This window comes from Cryptomeria japonica, chromosome 11 (genome assembly GCF_030272615.1).
Source record: "Cryptomeria japonica chromosome 11, Sugi_1.0, whole genome shotgun sequence".
In the NCBI taxonomy this organism is placed as follows: domain Eukaryota; kingdom Viridiplantae; phylum Streptophyta; class Pinopsida; order Cupressales; family Cupressaceae; genus Cryptomeria; species Cryptomeria japonica.
In genome coordinates this window covers 317110272-317126882 of record NC_081415.1, presented here as the reverse complement: position 1 = coordinate 317126882, position 16611 = coordinate 317110272, and positions in this window count along the sequence as shown.

Genomic DNA, 16611 nt, shown 5'->3' with positions numbered 1-16611 from the left:
ATAAACATTACTATAGCATCATTGTGCATACATTTTCCCACATACATTGTTCATCAACAATTCCTTATTTATAAACAATTTCTAACCACTTACTCTCCTTGATCACATTTCTCATGATCAATCTTAGCCATCAGATCTTCAAACTTGACTAGGTTCAATGTATCCTTCGATCTAAAAAACATTTTACCTCGCCTTGGAACTTGCATTCCTTCCTTGGAACTTTTGATAGGTTATTGCGGTTCAATCTGTGCTATAGATCTTCCTCTTGATTTTCCATGTCGTCGATCCTCAACAAAATTCTTGCGTGACATACCAATCATTTATTCATTTCTAGCTCATCAGCATCCTTCATTAAATAACACTTTTATTCATCAAATGTGATCTATTATAACTCAGTTGTTACTTGGTAAATACTGAACTTCACTCGGTAGACATTCTTCCTTCTTTAATCGATATCAATAACCTTAGGGTTTACCGACTAGGTTCTTTGCTCGGTAACATAATAAAGTATTAAACTTGTAATCAATAACATATGTAGGATATCAAAACAATCAAAATAGCATGATCTCATCATTGTCTAACTCGGTAATAGTTTCCCATTGAATAACTTATTATTCCCCTTCATTATCACATTATTTCTGTGTCACTTACCACCCTCTTGATACTCATAAAACATACTTCTCAAGATATGGCAACATCATACTGAATCAGAAAAACATTTTCTTGACATCAATGACAAAATAATATTATTAAGACAGTAATCATCCTTCTTCAGTTATATCAATAATCTCCAACAACCTTCTCAATATCCTTATTGAAATGCCAACAGAATCAAAAGGACATGAAGTTGTATTCCTTTCCATTAAGGAACATGGACATGTACCTATTGATTCCACTAGTTGTACTATTGAGGACAAATATTTAGCTACTAAAGTTGAAGAGAAAGATTAATGGGTAATTGATAGTGGTTCTTCACATTATATGATTGGTGACAAAAGAAAATTTATGAGTATGGAAATATATGATGGTAGAATAGTTAGATTTGGAGATGACAAAGCTTGTGTGATTTGTGGGAGAGGTTCTATTTCTTTTGATGGTAAGCATAACACTAATGATCTCTTGTATGTTGAAGGTTTGAAGAATAATCTTTTGAGTGTTGGACAGATGGTTGATAAAGGTTATGATCTACAATTCAATGATGTAAAATGGAAGATCTTAAATGCCTCAGGTATATAGATTACATTTGGAACTAAGATTGAAGGTAACATTTGAATTTTGGTGAGAAAAGTTGTTCGATTGCTCAGATTGATGAGAGTTGGTTGTGGCATAGGAGAATGTGTCATGTGAATTTTGATTCAATGATCAAGATCAGTTCTACACAAGATTTTAGAGATCTGCCTAAGATTGTTAAGCTTGCTAATCTGGTATGTAAGGAATGCTAGTTGGGTAAGAAAACAAGTATTTCTATCAGAAGAAAATAGTATAGATAAGATGGATTGCTAGATCTTGTGCAATACTAACCTATGTGGACCTACAAATGTTAAAAGTGTGCAAGGTGATAGATATTTTATGTTGCTAATTAATGATTATTCTAGGGTGATGTGGGTTGTCATTTTGAAGGAGAAATTAGAAGCATTGGACAAATTCAAGATATTCAAAGAAAAGGTTGAGACTGAGTCTGGATTGAAGGTGAAGTGTCTAAGATCTGATAGAGGTGGAGAATTTTGTTCTGATGAGTTCAATTCATTCTATGAGAAGCATGGGATTAGAAGACAATTATCTTCTCCTAGAACCCCTCAGCAGATTGGAGTTGTTGAGAGGAGGAACAAAACTATTTTGGATGTTGCAAGGACTATGTTGATTGAAGGGAATGTTCCAAAGATGTACTAGAAAGAAGCTATTAGCACTTTTGTTTACACATTCAACAGATTTCACATCAAAGGTAATACGAGTAAGACCCCTTATTAGTTATGGTTTGGCCATGTTCCTACTCTGAGATATTTCAGAGTATTTGGTAGCAAATTTTATATCAAGGGAGATGAGGATATAGGAAAGTTTGATGCTATAAGTAATGAAGAAATATTCTTGGTCTATTATACAAAGAGAAAAGCCTACCGGTGCTACAACAAGACATAGAGAAATATAGTGGAGAGTGCAAATGTAAAGGTGGATGGGAACCTTGGGAAAGAAATTAGAGCATGTGGTTACGATGATGGACAACATATTGTTTTAGCTCCTATTCAGACTGAAGAGCCTAAGCAAAATGATCTAGTAGAGACAGTTAATATGGATATTGTTGCTATTGGTGAAGAAGTGCAGGAACCTTATAATCAAAACAATTAGAAGACTCCAAGGTATGTAAGACTGAATCATTTTGAAAATTAGATTATAGGTGATAAGAACAAAGGTGTAATGAATAGAAGAAGGTTATTTGTTGAAGATGTATGCTTGATTTCTAAAGTTGAACCTAAAGATGTTGTTGAATCTTGTAAAGATGAAAATTGTATGAGAGCTATAGAAAAAGAACTAGATCAAATTGAAAAGAATAATACTAGGGAGCTTGTGCCTTGACATAAGGATAAGTGTTATTGGCACTAAATGGGTATTCAGGGACAAATTGAATGAATTCGGTAAAGTTGTCAGGAATAAAGCTAGACTGGTTTGCAAAGGATATTCTTAGAAAGAAGGAATTGATTATGAGGATACTTTTGCTCTAGTTGCCAAACTTGAAGTTGTTAGATTGTTGCTTGCTTATGCTACTTATAAAGATTTCAAGGTATATCAAATGGATGTCAAATCTTTCTTTTTGAATGGTGATCTTGAGGAAGAAGTTTACATTGAGCAACCTAATGGATTTGATTGTCAGATGATGGAGACATGGTATGTAGCCTGAAGAAAGTTCTTTATGGATTGAAACAAGCCCCTAGAGCCTAGTATGCTAGACTAGATAAATATTTGTTAAAATTGGGATTTACTAAAGGTGTTGCAGATAATAATCTATACCTTAAGATAGAAAATGATAACATCATGATTGTTGAAGTCTTTGTTGATGACATTATCTTTGGAGGTGATGATGACTTGAGTATGAAGTTTGTTGGTGATATGCAGAAAGAATTTGAGATGTTTGTGATTGGTGAGATGAAATTATTCTTAGGTTTGCAGATTTCACAAACTGGAAAAGGTATATTCATATCTCAAACTAAGTATGTGAAGGAACTACTGAAGAAGTTTGGGTTAGATGACTCCAAACTAGTTGGAACTCCTATGATGACTAGTTGTAAATTGACTAAGAATGATGAATCTTTGAAAGCTAATCAGAGTTTATATAGATCTATGGTTGGTGGACTATTATATCTTATTCAGACTAAATCAAACATTATGCATGTTGTGTGCATGGCTACTAGATACCAAGCTAATCCGAAAGAAAACCATGTCACTGTCGTGAAGAGGATATTCAGATACTTGAAGAGAACTATAGATTATGGTCTATGGTATCCGAGGAATGATGATTTCATGCTATGTGCCTACACTGATTCATTTTGGGTTGGTGATGTTGATGACCAGAAAAGCACTACCAGTGGAGCATTATTTTTGGATAAGAAGTTAATTTCATGGACTAGTAAGAGACAAGATTCCTTGTCCTTATCTACTACTGAAGTTGAGTACATTGCTATTGCTAGGAGTTGCACTTAGGTAGTCTGGATGAAACAAATATTGAAGGATATCAGAGTTATTTATGATGAGCCTAGTGTTATATAATAAGATAATTCCAATGCTATTAACATGTCAAATAATCTGATGCAACATTCAAAGGCTAAGCATGTGTCAATCAAATATCATTACTTGAGAGAACAAGTCAGTGAAGAGAAGGTGAAGCTGGAATATGTATCTACTAAGGAACAAATAGCTGATATTTTCACTAAGACTTTGCCTCCAAATACATTTTTCTATTTGAGAGAAAAGTTAGGGGTATCTACTCCTCCTGATGAGAACTAGATGCATTGAGTTGCATCAATTCGGTGGACTTCATAGTCTTATCTTTTTATCCTGATTGGTGTGTTGGTGTTGCTCCTTTTCTAGAGTAGTCTGTGTTTTGGGGAGAGAGATTCATGTTTCATAGGGGGAGTAATTTTGGTTTTTTTTTTTGAGATATTTGGCATTGTTGTCAAAGGGGGAGACAAATTATGTGAAAAAATTCTTTATATGTCCTAATCTTGGGGAGTTTGTTTGAGATATCTTCTTTCTTTGCATTGATTATTTTTCACATTTATATGTTATCATCAATGCCAAAGGGGGAGATTGTTTGATATTGTTGGTCATTGTTGCTTCTATGATATGTTGTTGTGATTGATGTCAACATATTCTTGTGTATTGCTTTGATGATTGCAAATTGGGAAGATCTTATGATCTAGTTTGTAAGGTTGGTTTGTTGATCACTGTTTTGCAGAGCTTGGTATTTCCTCCGGTATATTTCAGTGTGATTAGATATTGTGCTGATTTTTTGAGATATTGTTTTGGATGGTCTTTTGTATCTTCATTCCAGATGGATCAGGATTTGGTTCTCCGCAGGTTATCTTTCTTTGTAACAATTGTTGATTGGTTGTGTTTTTTAGCGTTTTGATGTTGACCAATGAAGATTTGATAACTGGTGTTGGTGTAGCTATTCTAGATGATTATAACGTGCTTGCTGGTGTTTTCTAGTTGTTTCCTATTTGTTTTGGTGATCTACATTGATTGTTGTGTGATTTTTTGGTGGTTTCTATCAACCGGCAATGATTTTCGTGTTATGTGGTTTTCCTAGTGGTGTAGAGAGTTTTTGTTGATCTTCGTGTGATTTCTGGTGGTGTTGCATGTTTGGGAATTTGATTTAGGACCATGCTATGCTATGTAAATCATTATATTAGTCTGGTGGTCAATCTTTTTATCGTGTGATGTAATTTTGTAATTGAGGATTGAGGGTTTAGCTGACCTTGTTATCAAGGTTGATGAATTGTATATATAGGTGATATATTCATGTAATTTAGGTGTTGATGTTATGTCTGCATTATCAAAGAGAGGTTTATATGTGAAGAAGAGATTTATCCTTCAATGTTGAGTTTAAGGAGAGATTAGGGTTACATAGCACACATATGTGCTTAACCGAAACTGTAATTAGACATTTGGAGATGCTATTCTTTTAGTTCATTTGTTTCAGATTGTAGTCTAAATCTTATTATAAGTTAGTGAGACTTCCCTAAGGGATGTAGCCTTTCGGGCCATTATCTTTTGAGTAGTGAGATCTATGGAGTGTGCCTAAATGCATGTGCATTCCCCATTGTGATATTTTCACATACCACTGTAGAGTATCATCTTATTGTGGGTAGGTTCCCACCGTGATTTTTCCCTTAATCAGGTTTTCCACGTCAAAATCTTGGTGTTGTGTGTTGTGCTTTCAATTTTCTTATCTCTATTAATACTGCAATTTATCAGACATGTGTTTTATGATTATGTTTGTTATTCCAGTGAAGACTAATTTGCCCCCTCTCAGTCTTCCTTCTTGGCTACTGCTAACATAGTTAACCTGAAGGAAATGATCTAGATTATTTTAGTTAATGAGGAATGAGGTTACGACTCTAGTAGTAGAATAAGACATGGGTGCATCACAAAGTATTTGAATATTTCTTAGTTAATGGAAATAATATAATTGTATCTATTGTATGTGTTCATCATTACATGTATGTTATGATTATTAGATTGGTTGTAGATTATAATGGGGAAGAACCTATGTAAGTAGGATTGTTGTAGTATAGGACTTGTAGTTGATAACTGATATTGTGTATGTGATAATGACATTTACATATTATTGGCATTATACACTCAGATGAGAATAGTTGATGTTTTCATTGATGGCAACCAACTAGTAATATGTCTCATAAGTTACACCGGCATCAAACATCATCTATCAGCACTAATAGGCACTACAAGATTATTCAAACTGGCATCCAGTCTACACCAATAGTAGATCACACCAGAACTCTAAGCCAACATGGAAATAATATTGTTTTGTATTATAATTATATTGTATAGCCAACATGATGTATTGTAAAGACTCATATATGTATGAGATCTTGTAAGTCATTTGTAATGTAAGAAAGGATATGTAATAAGGAAATGAATGTAAGCAGTATATGAGAGAGAATAACTATATATGCATTATGATGTAATCATTTTATGAGTGAATAAGAGAAGAGAAGAGTGGAGCAAGGTTTATGGAAGAGGTATCTGACAGAGCTTAAACTGGTACTGAATCCAGCATTGTAGATGCTATTTTGAGCAGTACATTGTCATTGGATTTAACCATCCAATTGTAGTCAGTGGGACTCCATTTTGTTGTTGAGCAGTGAGCTCTAGGCTACTGGCCTTCCTACATGTGTAGACCCCTATTGTATAAGTAATATTTATTCATATTGGTCAGCGATTAAATATTGTGGGTCACAAATCCCACCGAGGTTTTTCCCCTCGCCAAAAATATCTATGTTATGGTGTGCATTGATGGTTATACTTTTGTTTTTCTTTACTACATTATTATTTTCTTACTAGTATATTGATTTGGGTTATAAAGTTGCAAACAAGTTTAAATCTTTTGTTTACTGGTTAGACACTGATTTACCACCCCCCTCTCAGTTTCTTTGGGACTCATCAAGTATCTAACAATTGGTATCAGGGCCTAGTCCTCTATTTGTAGAAGCCTAACAACTTGAGGAAGATTTTGAAACTAGTACCGATGGAAAGTTTGAGACAATAGTTGGAAGGAGCTCTTGAAGATTTTGATGCAGAAAAATTGAAGAATATCAAACTAGAAGATGAACTCAGAACTGCTTGGGAATTCATAAAAGCACTTCAAGATAACCTGGTTATAGAAAATAATAAGAGAAAATAATTACATGTGCAATTGCAAAATCAAGATGATGAAGAAAAGGAAACTCTCAGAGATATTGTAGAGAAATTAAGACAAGAGAACAGTAACATGAAGAGTGAGATGCAAGATTTAACCATGAGATTATGCAAGGATATTAAATATAGAAAGAGGAATGAAGAAGATTTGGCCAGAAGACTTAATGAAAGATCAGATGAATCTCTAAGGCTTAGTTATGAAAATGATATGCTTAAAACAAATTTGATTTACATGCAACATGACAAAGAGGAACTTAAGAGACAAGTTAGCACTTTAGAAGAGAGTTGGTCATTGCAAATGAATACAAAGACAAATTCAAGAAGAGTTCAGATAATCTTGATGATATGCTGAAAAGTTAGAAACCTGATGGAGAAACAGTTGGACTTAGAGTTGAACATGGAAAAAGTTCTGGGACTGCAAACAATCATGATCGTAGCAAACCGGTAAGGCAACCTAATTTTTATATATTCAATGGGAAATGTTTTAATTGCAACAAATTTGGTCATAGAGCAAATCAGTATAGATTTAGGAATAATTAGAATACAAATTTACCCACCGGTCAATGTTCCAAATGCAACAAAAATGGTCATAACTCAGACAATTACAGAATGAATGTGAAATGCTATGTTTGTGGTAGATTTGGACATTTACCTAATCAATGCAGAACTCAAACCGGTCAAGGTTATGAAAAAGCTATTCAAAGAAACAATATAACTTGTTATGCATGTAACAAGATTGGGCATATTGCAAAATTTTATAGAAGTAAGACTATACTAGTAAACATTAAAGGATCTAATGACAAAGGCAAAGAAAAGGTGACTCAAATCAAGCAAGAATTTTCTAAACAATGGATTAGGCAAAGAGATCAGAGGAATGATGAATCTATCACTGCACCGACAAAACAAAGCAATCATGCACCAGCAAGAGATTCTTCATCTAACTAAGGAATAATCCTTAGGGGTAAGGCAACAAATTGAAAATCATGCATTTACCCTTGGTTGGTGGTAAGAAGTCATAATTCTTCTTTACCGGTAGATATGTGGAGTTTTCACTTCATCGGCGAAAAATTTATTGCAGTTGTAAGTTAATTTTTGGTTATAAAGGCACTATAACTTCTCATTTCAACTCACCAAGCATCCAAGCATTCAAAGAGAGTGAAATTGAGCAAAGGCATTCTAAAGGCAAAGAAGCAAAGGTCTTTTAGAGCATTCAAGGATTTCTGAGTTAAAAGGTATTTATCTTTCACAATGGCTTCTTCATCCTCCGTTCTTGAATTTGTAGCAAACCCTACCATTGTGGAGAACATAAAATGACCTAGACCCATTTTCAAAATCATTCCTAAGATAGCAAAACTGGATGATTCCATTGGTGCATTTTCTAGAATCCCTAAGGGAGCTGCGTTTGTTCAAGACCCTAGGGCATACATACATTGTAATATTGAAAGTTTAGGGTTTGAAGATTTGAAGAACATGTACATGAATGTTATCATTGACAAGAATGGGGTAGTAAAACCGGAACACAAGGTAGTTGAGGATTTAGGTTTCATTGATATCCTCCATATGCCGTAATTCTCAGATGCAACCATCCGCTATGTTCTTAGCAGGGTTCATGGTGAATTTATGTGGTTGGGCTCAGTTTTTAAGATTACTAAGGAAGCTATAAGGGCTATTAATTATTTACCATCCATCAGAACTAGGCCTGACAAGAAGAAGAAAATCCCTAACAAAGAGGTTATGAGATTAACCGGCACTACATTTGACAATAGATCACTTAGGGTCAATGATATAAAAGATAACAATGTTAAATTTGCAAGTATGGTCATTGGATATAAAGTTGCTCATACTAATAGGCTGAATTTTGTATCTAGTTCTTGCATTCATAGTGCTCATGATATGATATTAAACAATGCTAAAATTGACATCTGTGAATGGTTAAAGGATAAATTGTTAGAGAATTTGCACAAAATCAAAGGTGATAAGAAAGGAATTTTTAAATTTGGAAGTCTGGTTGTGTGTTTAATGCTTTACTTTTCAAAAGAGATTACTGGTATAGGACATAAGTATTTTGCCTATGATATTTCTATTGGAAAATAGATAAAGGGGGAAATTTCCAGTATGGGATCTGATGGTGATGAGTTGGTGAAAGACTATTTCAATAATTTCCAAGTTAAAATGAGACAAAGGGAAAGGATTCCCCAAAGCATTGTGGATAAATATGATAAACAGATATGCTTTATAGTGAAAAGAGATGAAATTTGGATGGATGCAGTTAGACCCATAACTATCTAGATTACATAGATGGGATATGAGGTGGATTCACACATCTTAGATTCATATGCTAAAATACTCCTAGATGCTCCATCGGAACCAACAAAGGAGATATTTGGTAATGCTAAAACTATTAAAAGTGGTGTTGCTATGATGAAGTAGAGGAAGAAGATATAGAAACTAATGAAATATGCTTCTAAGTTGGTAAAGGATGTTAAAGAAGGATTGATGAATCTTGTTGGTATTGTTGCTAGTGTGAAAGAAAGTAAATTAGAGTAGAATCTGGTAGCTCACATTTCCCTTGTGACTACTTCATCTGATTCTAACACTGATCAGGAAGCTGAATTCAAGAGAGTGGACAAGAAGAAAAGAAAACCCTCACTGGCACCTTCTCCATCTCCCAAGAAGTCAAGGACATAGAGAAAGAAACAACAGGCTATAAGAGAGCCTAGTGGTCTGAAGAAGAAAGTGACTCCAAAGAAGAAACCTGAACCTAAGGCACCTGATACTCTTACACCAGAAGAGTTGATCAATGAAATCACCCAAGATGGTAACCTTAGTAATGTAAATAAATTTTATCATTCTTTCAATGATTTAGATAAGAAAACCATAGAAGAAACTATTATTTTATACCTAGATATATACAAGAAATTTCTCATAGAGGTCATAGGTGTTTTGCCAAATGATTTATACTTAAGATTAGAGGCTAAGAGAATGTTTGTCATGGAGCTTGACAAGAATCTAAAGGTAGAAGCTCTATTACTTGTGCATCTTGTTAATTCCAAGAAGGAAATTGATGACCTAATATCTGAAGCCAATAGAAAAAATTTTGTGAGTGGTCACCAGCAAGTTAGTCTTATGGCTGATAGAGTTAAAGAAATAGCAGATGAAATAGTGGATAAGGGGCATATATTTTTCATTGAGAGAGAGAAGAAAGAAGAGAAAGATAGATAGAAAATGGATATATCATTTACCAAAGTATATCAGAAAGATAAAGGTAAAAGGAAAATTGGAAGTGTACTTGATATCATGATCAAGGATAACCTTCCTCCACTGGCACAAACTGATAGTCAACCTGAAGAGAAGGTAGAGGAAATGGCAAAAGATGACATAGATCCAAAGTCAGACATTCTTTTTACTATGAATGTGGACACTTGGGACTTTAACATTGTCATGGATAAGGAATCAGCTAAAGTTAAGAAAACAAAAACCATCCCTGATGATACTCAGCTCAATATTGAGATATCAGTAGAAGCAGAAGCAAAAGCATGAACAGAGTATATCTAAACCGAAAGTTAGAAAGGTAGATAATAAGGATGAAAATAAGGTTGAAAACAAAAGTGAGAATAAGGAAGAAATGGTGAATAAAGAAGAGGTCAATGATGGAAGCAAGATAGCAGAAGTGGTTAAGGTTAATGTGCAGACATCTGAAGAAGATAAGAAACCAACTGTAGAACCTAGCACTCCGTCTAGCACCTCCACTATGGATTATAGACAAAAGAATGTTACAGATGTACTTTTAAATTCAATAAAGAAGATCACAGAATGCAATGCCTTAGCATTTAAGGTCATTGATGATACTTTACCAATTTTGCAAATGATTGCACCGGCATGTAAAGTTGATCATATTGATGGATCTTTAGGTAAATTGGACACATTGTCCAAATTCATTGCTTCTAACATTCAAACTATGGATAAAATAAATGAAGAAGCCATTAAGGAAAGGGTGAATAAGGAGAAAGATGAATTCTTTGATAGGACAATTAAAGATTGTACAAGACAAATTGATTCTTTGTTACCAACACTAAATTCTACCATTCTAGAATACAAAGAGTTATACGGGGAAGCGTGTAAGCCTCACCATTTAATAGAAGATATTGATAAGGAAATAAGAAAAACACAAAAATAAATTGTTGATATAGCTGATAATATGATAGGTTCTTTAGAACCTACTTCAAGTTTGGATCAAGAAATGGCAATCTATGAAGAGATGATTGAGAAATTGGAAAGGGAGAAAGCAAGGCTAAGAATGAAAACTCGGGAGTTGAAGAAAAAACTTGTTCGTAGATTGGACAGCTTACTAACACATTGGAATGAGTTGTCTAAAGCATCTATTCAAGGAAATAGATCACCAGAGCAACAAATGCATTATCTGATCGAGATGATCCGATGGACAGAGACCATAATTTCTTATAGTACTAAGTTTTTGCAGAGTCTTAACTTGGTTTTGGCAGATATTTTTCAGATTGTACATAACCAATTACAAGTATCTAGGTAAATTTTGAATTCTTTTGATTCTTTTTGCATCCTTTGTCATTGATGTCAAAGGGGGAGTAGTGGTGTATGATAAAAAAGTATAGAAGGAGATCATTTTCTCAGGGGGAGCACACTCAATTTTTGGATATCAATTTTTGGATTTTTTCTCATGAGTGTTGCCATGAATGCCAAAGGGGGATATTGTTGGCATTATACACTTAGATGAGAATAGTTGATGTTTTCATTGATGGCAACCAATTGGTAGTATGGTTCATAGGTTACAACGGAAACATACATCATCTACCGGCACCGACAAGCACTACAAGGTTATTCACACCAGCATCTAGTCTACACCGATAGTAGATCACATCGACACTCTAAGCCGACATGGAAATAATATTGTTTTGTATTGTAATTATATTTTATAGCTGACATGATGTATTGTAAAGACTCATATATGTATGAGATCTTGTAAGTCTTTTGTAATGTAAGAAAGGATATGTAATTAGGAAATGAATTTAAGCAGTATATAAGAGAGAATAACTATATATGCATTATGATGAAATTATTTTGTGAGTGAATAAGAGTAGAGCAGAGCGAAGCAAGGTTTATGGTAGAGGTATCTGACATACCTTAAACTGGTACTGAATCTAGTATTTTAGATGCTATTTTGAGCAGTACATTGTCATTGGATTTAACCATCCAATTGTAGTCGGTGGCACTCCATTTTGTTGTTGAGCAATGAGCTCTAGGTTGTTGGCCCTCTTGCATGTGTAGGCCCCTATTGTATAAGTAATATTTATTCATATTGGCTAGTGAGTAAATATTGTGGGTCACAAATCCCACCAAGGTTTTTCCCCTATCGAGTTTCCTCGCCAAAAATATTTGTGTTATGGTGTGCATTGATGGTTATACTTTTATTTTTCTTTACTGCATTATTATTTCCTTACCGGTATATTAATTTAGGTTATAAAGTTGTAAACAAGTTTAAATCTTTTGTTTACCGGTTAGACACTGATTCACCCCCCCTCTCAATGTCTTTGAGACTAATCAAGTATCTAACACATATATGGTTGTGTTAGAAAGAAACAAGGGACCATGTATAGCATTTTAGATGATTGGTTTAAGAAGGACTTTATGAATTTTGCATTATGCACTTAGGAATCATGTAAAGCAAAAAGATCATTCTAGAGTTATGAAATCATGAGTAGATATGGAAGTATTGGATAAGAAAGGAAATTATGTTTATGCATTATCATTATAGGAGAGTACAGATCATGTTAATAGAAAATAATTAAGGACTTTAGGCAGATTTGGACTTGGTGCATAAAATGAACATAAGGAAAAGGGATTGGTCTTGTATTGAAAAGAGTGGCATATCATATTAGTCAAATGAGTATGTAGGTTGCATACCATGAAGGATAGAAATAATTGAGTTGCATGTGCATAGTTAATGAGTAAGAAATACTAAGTGTATTGCATAGGTGCATGAATAATAATTAAGGATGTTAAGAGTCATAACGAAAATGGTTAGATTGCTATTTCCTATGTTAGTAGAGTAAGTAATGACATAGAGTAACCATAGGGAGATGATAGTGAATATTATGATATGTTTATTCTGCTTGTGTAATTAGTTAATGTGACATGTTCAAGTTTATAATGATTATGAGTTAATTGATGTTAATTTATATTGCATATATGATGTTATGTGTTGCATTAGATGTTACTAAAAAAAATTATCTTGATTAGTATGCTAGTTTGCTTTATTTTCTCTAGTGTATTTTGGTGGGCATTACATCTAGTATCAGAGCCTGTGTTGCAAACATTGGGATCTCTGGTTAAGGTTGGTGCTCTTAGTGATGTGTAGTGTGCTAAAATGTTCTTTTGACTTAAGTTATCCCTTGAGATTTGAGATGGAAAAGGGTCATCGGAACCCTGGAGACCTTAGATGTCTATGCTTTGTGTTTCTCCCTAATCTCTTCTATAAATTAGAATTGTATGCAATATGTGTATTCATTCTTATGCTTGTTTTCTAGATAAGAGATATGTCTATATGATTCTATGCGGTCATGATTGCCTTGTAATTTCTAGTGCTTGCCTGGATGTTAAAGGTTGTTCCCTATATATATAATGAGTATGTTTTAGAATGAGAAAAGATTGTGTTTATTCTCTTAACTAATGCTATGTTTATAAGATTAGTTGGTTACATTGCTTTTCTTATGAATAGTAAGGTGTAGTGTTCATATTATGCATATGAGAATAATTTTTTATAGACCATGATGTGAAATTGAAGAGCTTGTGTGTGATGCATCTATATTTAAGAAAACAGTAATTAAATAATGCCCTTCTCTTTATTTTAATCTCCTATGCAAGATGTAAGGAAGTCAACTAGTGAAGTATGGGCACCAAATAGTGTTGGACATTGTTGCTACTAGGATATGTTGTTGTCATTGATGTCAACATATTCCCACTCTGGTGATTGTAGATTGGTTTCTTGTGCTTATGGTATGGTTTATGGAGTGTTTCTAGTATCATTATATTCTTTTGTACTAGTGTTGGTGATCTGAGAAGCTTAATTGATCATATCAGATGATCTAGTTTTGCAATTTGTTTATCTGATCAGTGCTTTGTAGAGTTCAGTATTTCCTTTAGTATATTATAGTGTGATCAGATGTTGATCTAAGATTTTGGGATATTGTTTCAGATGGTTTTATGTATCTTCATTTCAGATGGTTCATGATTGGGTGCCCTGCAAGTTATATTTTCTTCATGACAATTGTTGTTGGTTGAGTGTTCTCGATTTTTTATGTTGATCGATGAAGATTTGATAAGTGGTGTTGGTGCAGCTATTGTTGATGATTCTAACATGCTTGATGGTTTTTCCTATTTGTTTTGATGATCTACATTGATCATTGTGCAAGTTCTTGGTGATTTTGCTAAACCGGTGATGTTCTTTGTGTTATGCAGTTGATATTGGTGTGATTTCCGGTGGTGTTGCATGTTTGGAGATTTGATTTAGGTCCATGTTATGTCATGTATGTTGGAATCCAATAGCACTGAGAGGGGGGTGAATTAGTTTTATACCAAAATGATCAATTTTAACCTCATTAAAACATGCATGCACCAATTGGTATACTAGTACATATAGAATTGAAAGAAGTAAAGCAACCAATAAGCCAATCACATAAATGAGAATCATAACACACAAAATTATACATCGAAAACCTCAAAGAGGAAAAACCAAGGTGGGATTTGTGACACACAATATCAATCCACTAGCCATATGAAGAGATATTACAAAAATATAAGGGACCTACACTTGTAGGAAGGCTTACAACCTAGACCACACTGCTCAATCACAAATGGAGCCTCATTGACTACATATAAATCTAGACTACAATCCAGAGAAGTGTTGAACTGCTAAGATAGCATCTAATCCAACTGACCTATATACCCTATATAACTTATCATGCCTTATGTCCACTTACAAAGATAATTACAGTATCAAATGACATGTCGACTAGATAACATAAATGCAAGAATATTAAAAACAATTTCTGATGTCGAATCCAAGAGATGTCAGCCTCTAATATCGATAACCATATTCTAAACCATGTCAGCCTACATTGTCAGTAACCAAAGAAATCCTTCTATCCTATCAATTTCAGTACCGGTGTAGTGTCTATGAGTGCCTACCGGTACACAACTGAACCAAAACATGAAGCCGGAATAAGATACCATGTTTCCATCAATGACAACATAGTGAAACCAACCAATTGAGTGTCAATTTCCAATAACCTCCCCCTTTGGCATTGATGGCAACACTCATGTGAAAAATTATCAAGGTTTCATCTGTCGGTTCCATCCTGCCTGCTCCCCCTGAGCAGTATATTCATTAATGAAAAATACTTCACATCTCCATATCTCCATATCTCCCCCTAATATATACAACTCCTTCTATTCTTTTTCACATCTATATTACTCTCCCTTTGACATCAATGCCATAAAAATATCTAAAAAGAATGTCAAAGATCCAAAAAACCTGTACAATGAATATACCAAAAATATCTTATCGAAGCTTACAAATTAAAAAAAAATTGGATAGGCCTTCTCCAATAGCTCAAGCTAAGTATCCCAACTAGTTTTGAAAGTGTCAAAAATAGATACAAGTCCACTTAATATATGTTCAAATGATTCTTTCTCATTTACCTCTGACGGTGTGGGCTTTCCCACCATATTCATACATTCTTTCTTATGTACACTAAGTGAATCCAATTGGGGACTAAGCAAGCCTCTCATACTTCTGGCTCTTCTTATAATTTTTTCTCTTTCCTTCTCAAGAACATAAATTTGGGCTTCTAAAATCAAAATTTGACCATCAATGGATGTAGTTAATGAAGCCAATCCATCAAAAGAATTAGCTATATTTGCAATTTTCTCCTGAAATTCTTTTATCTTCTTATCCACATTAACTGTAATTATATCAGTGTTACAACATACCCTATAAATATTTGTACACTACTTCAACCAATTTTCTATCAGTTTCAGTTTTTCATCAATCATCTTCTTCTCAGATTCAATCACCTGATCAAATGCAGCTCTCTTAGCCTGAGTGAACCTCTCCAGTGCTTGTCGGTTTGAAATATACTATAAGGATTGAAAATCCTTTGAAATATTCTCAATAATTGTCTTAATATTCTTGGATGGGCTCGCTTCATTGTCAATCTTCCACTCTGGGACTAGTCTATGTCAAAAAGTGATTGACTGATCAATAATCCCTTTATCTGTAGATCCCTCCTTCATTATTTTTTGTGTTTCCATCACCATGAGTTCAATAGGAGTTATCTAGTTTATGTTTTTCTTTTCCACCTGCAAGGTGTCAATTGACAACAATGATGGACCTACTACCGGTTCCTTGTCAGATTCCCCTTTCTTCTCCTCTGATGATTTATCTTTTATAGCTTCCTCACTTGCACTAGTGGCTTCGCCACTTGGTGAAGTCTCCATAATTGTTGGTTCCTCTATAGGAATGTAGCCTCAACCTATACATTTGTACCTAGAGGACTATTATGCTCAAAACAAGTATCATGTACATCATTAACTTTTTCATTCTCTATATTAGTTGGTATCTCAACATTTGTCTGTACATTTGTA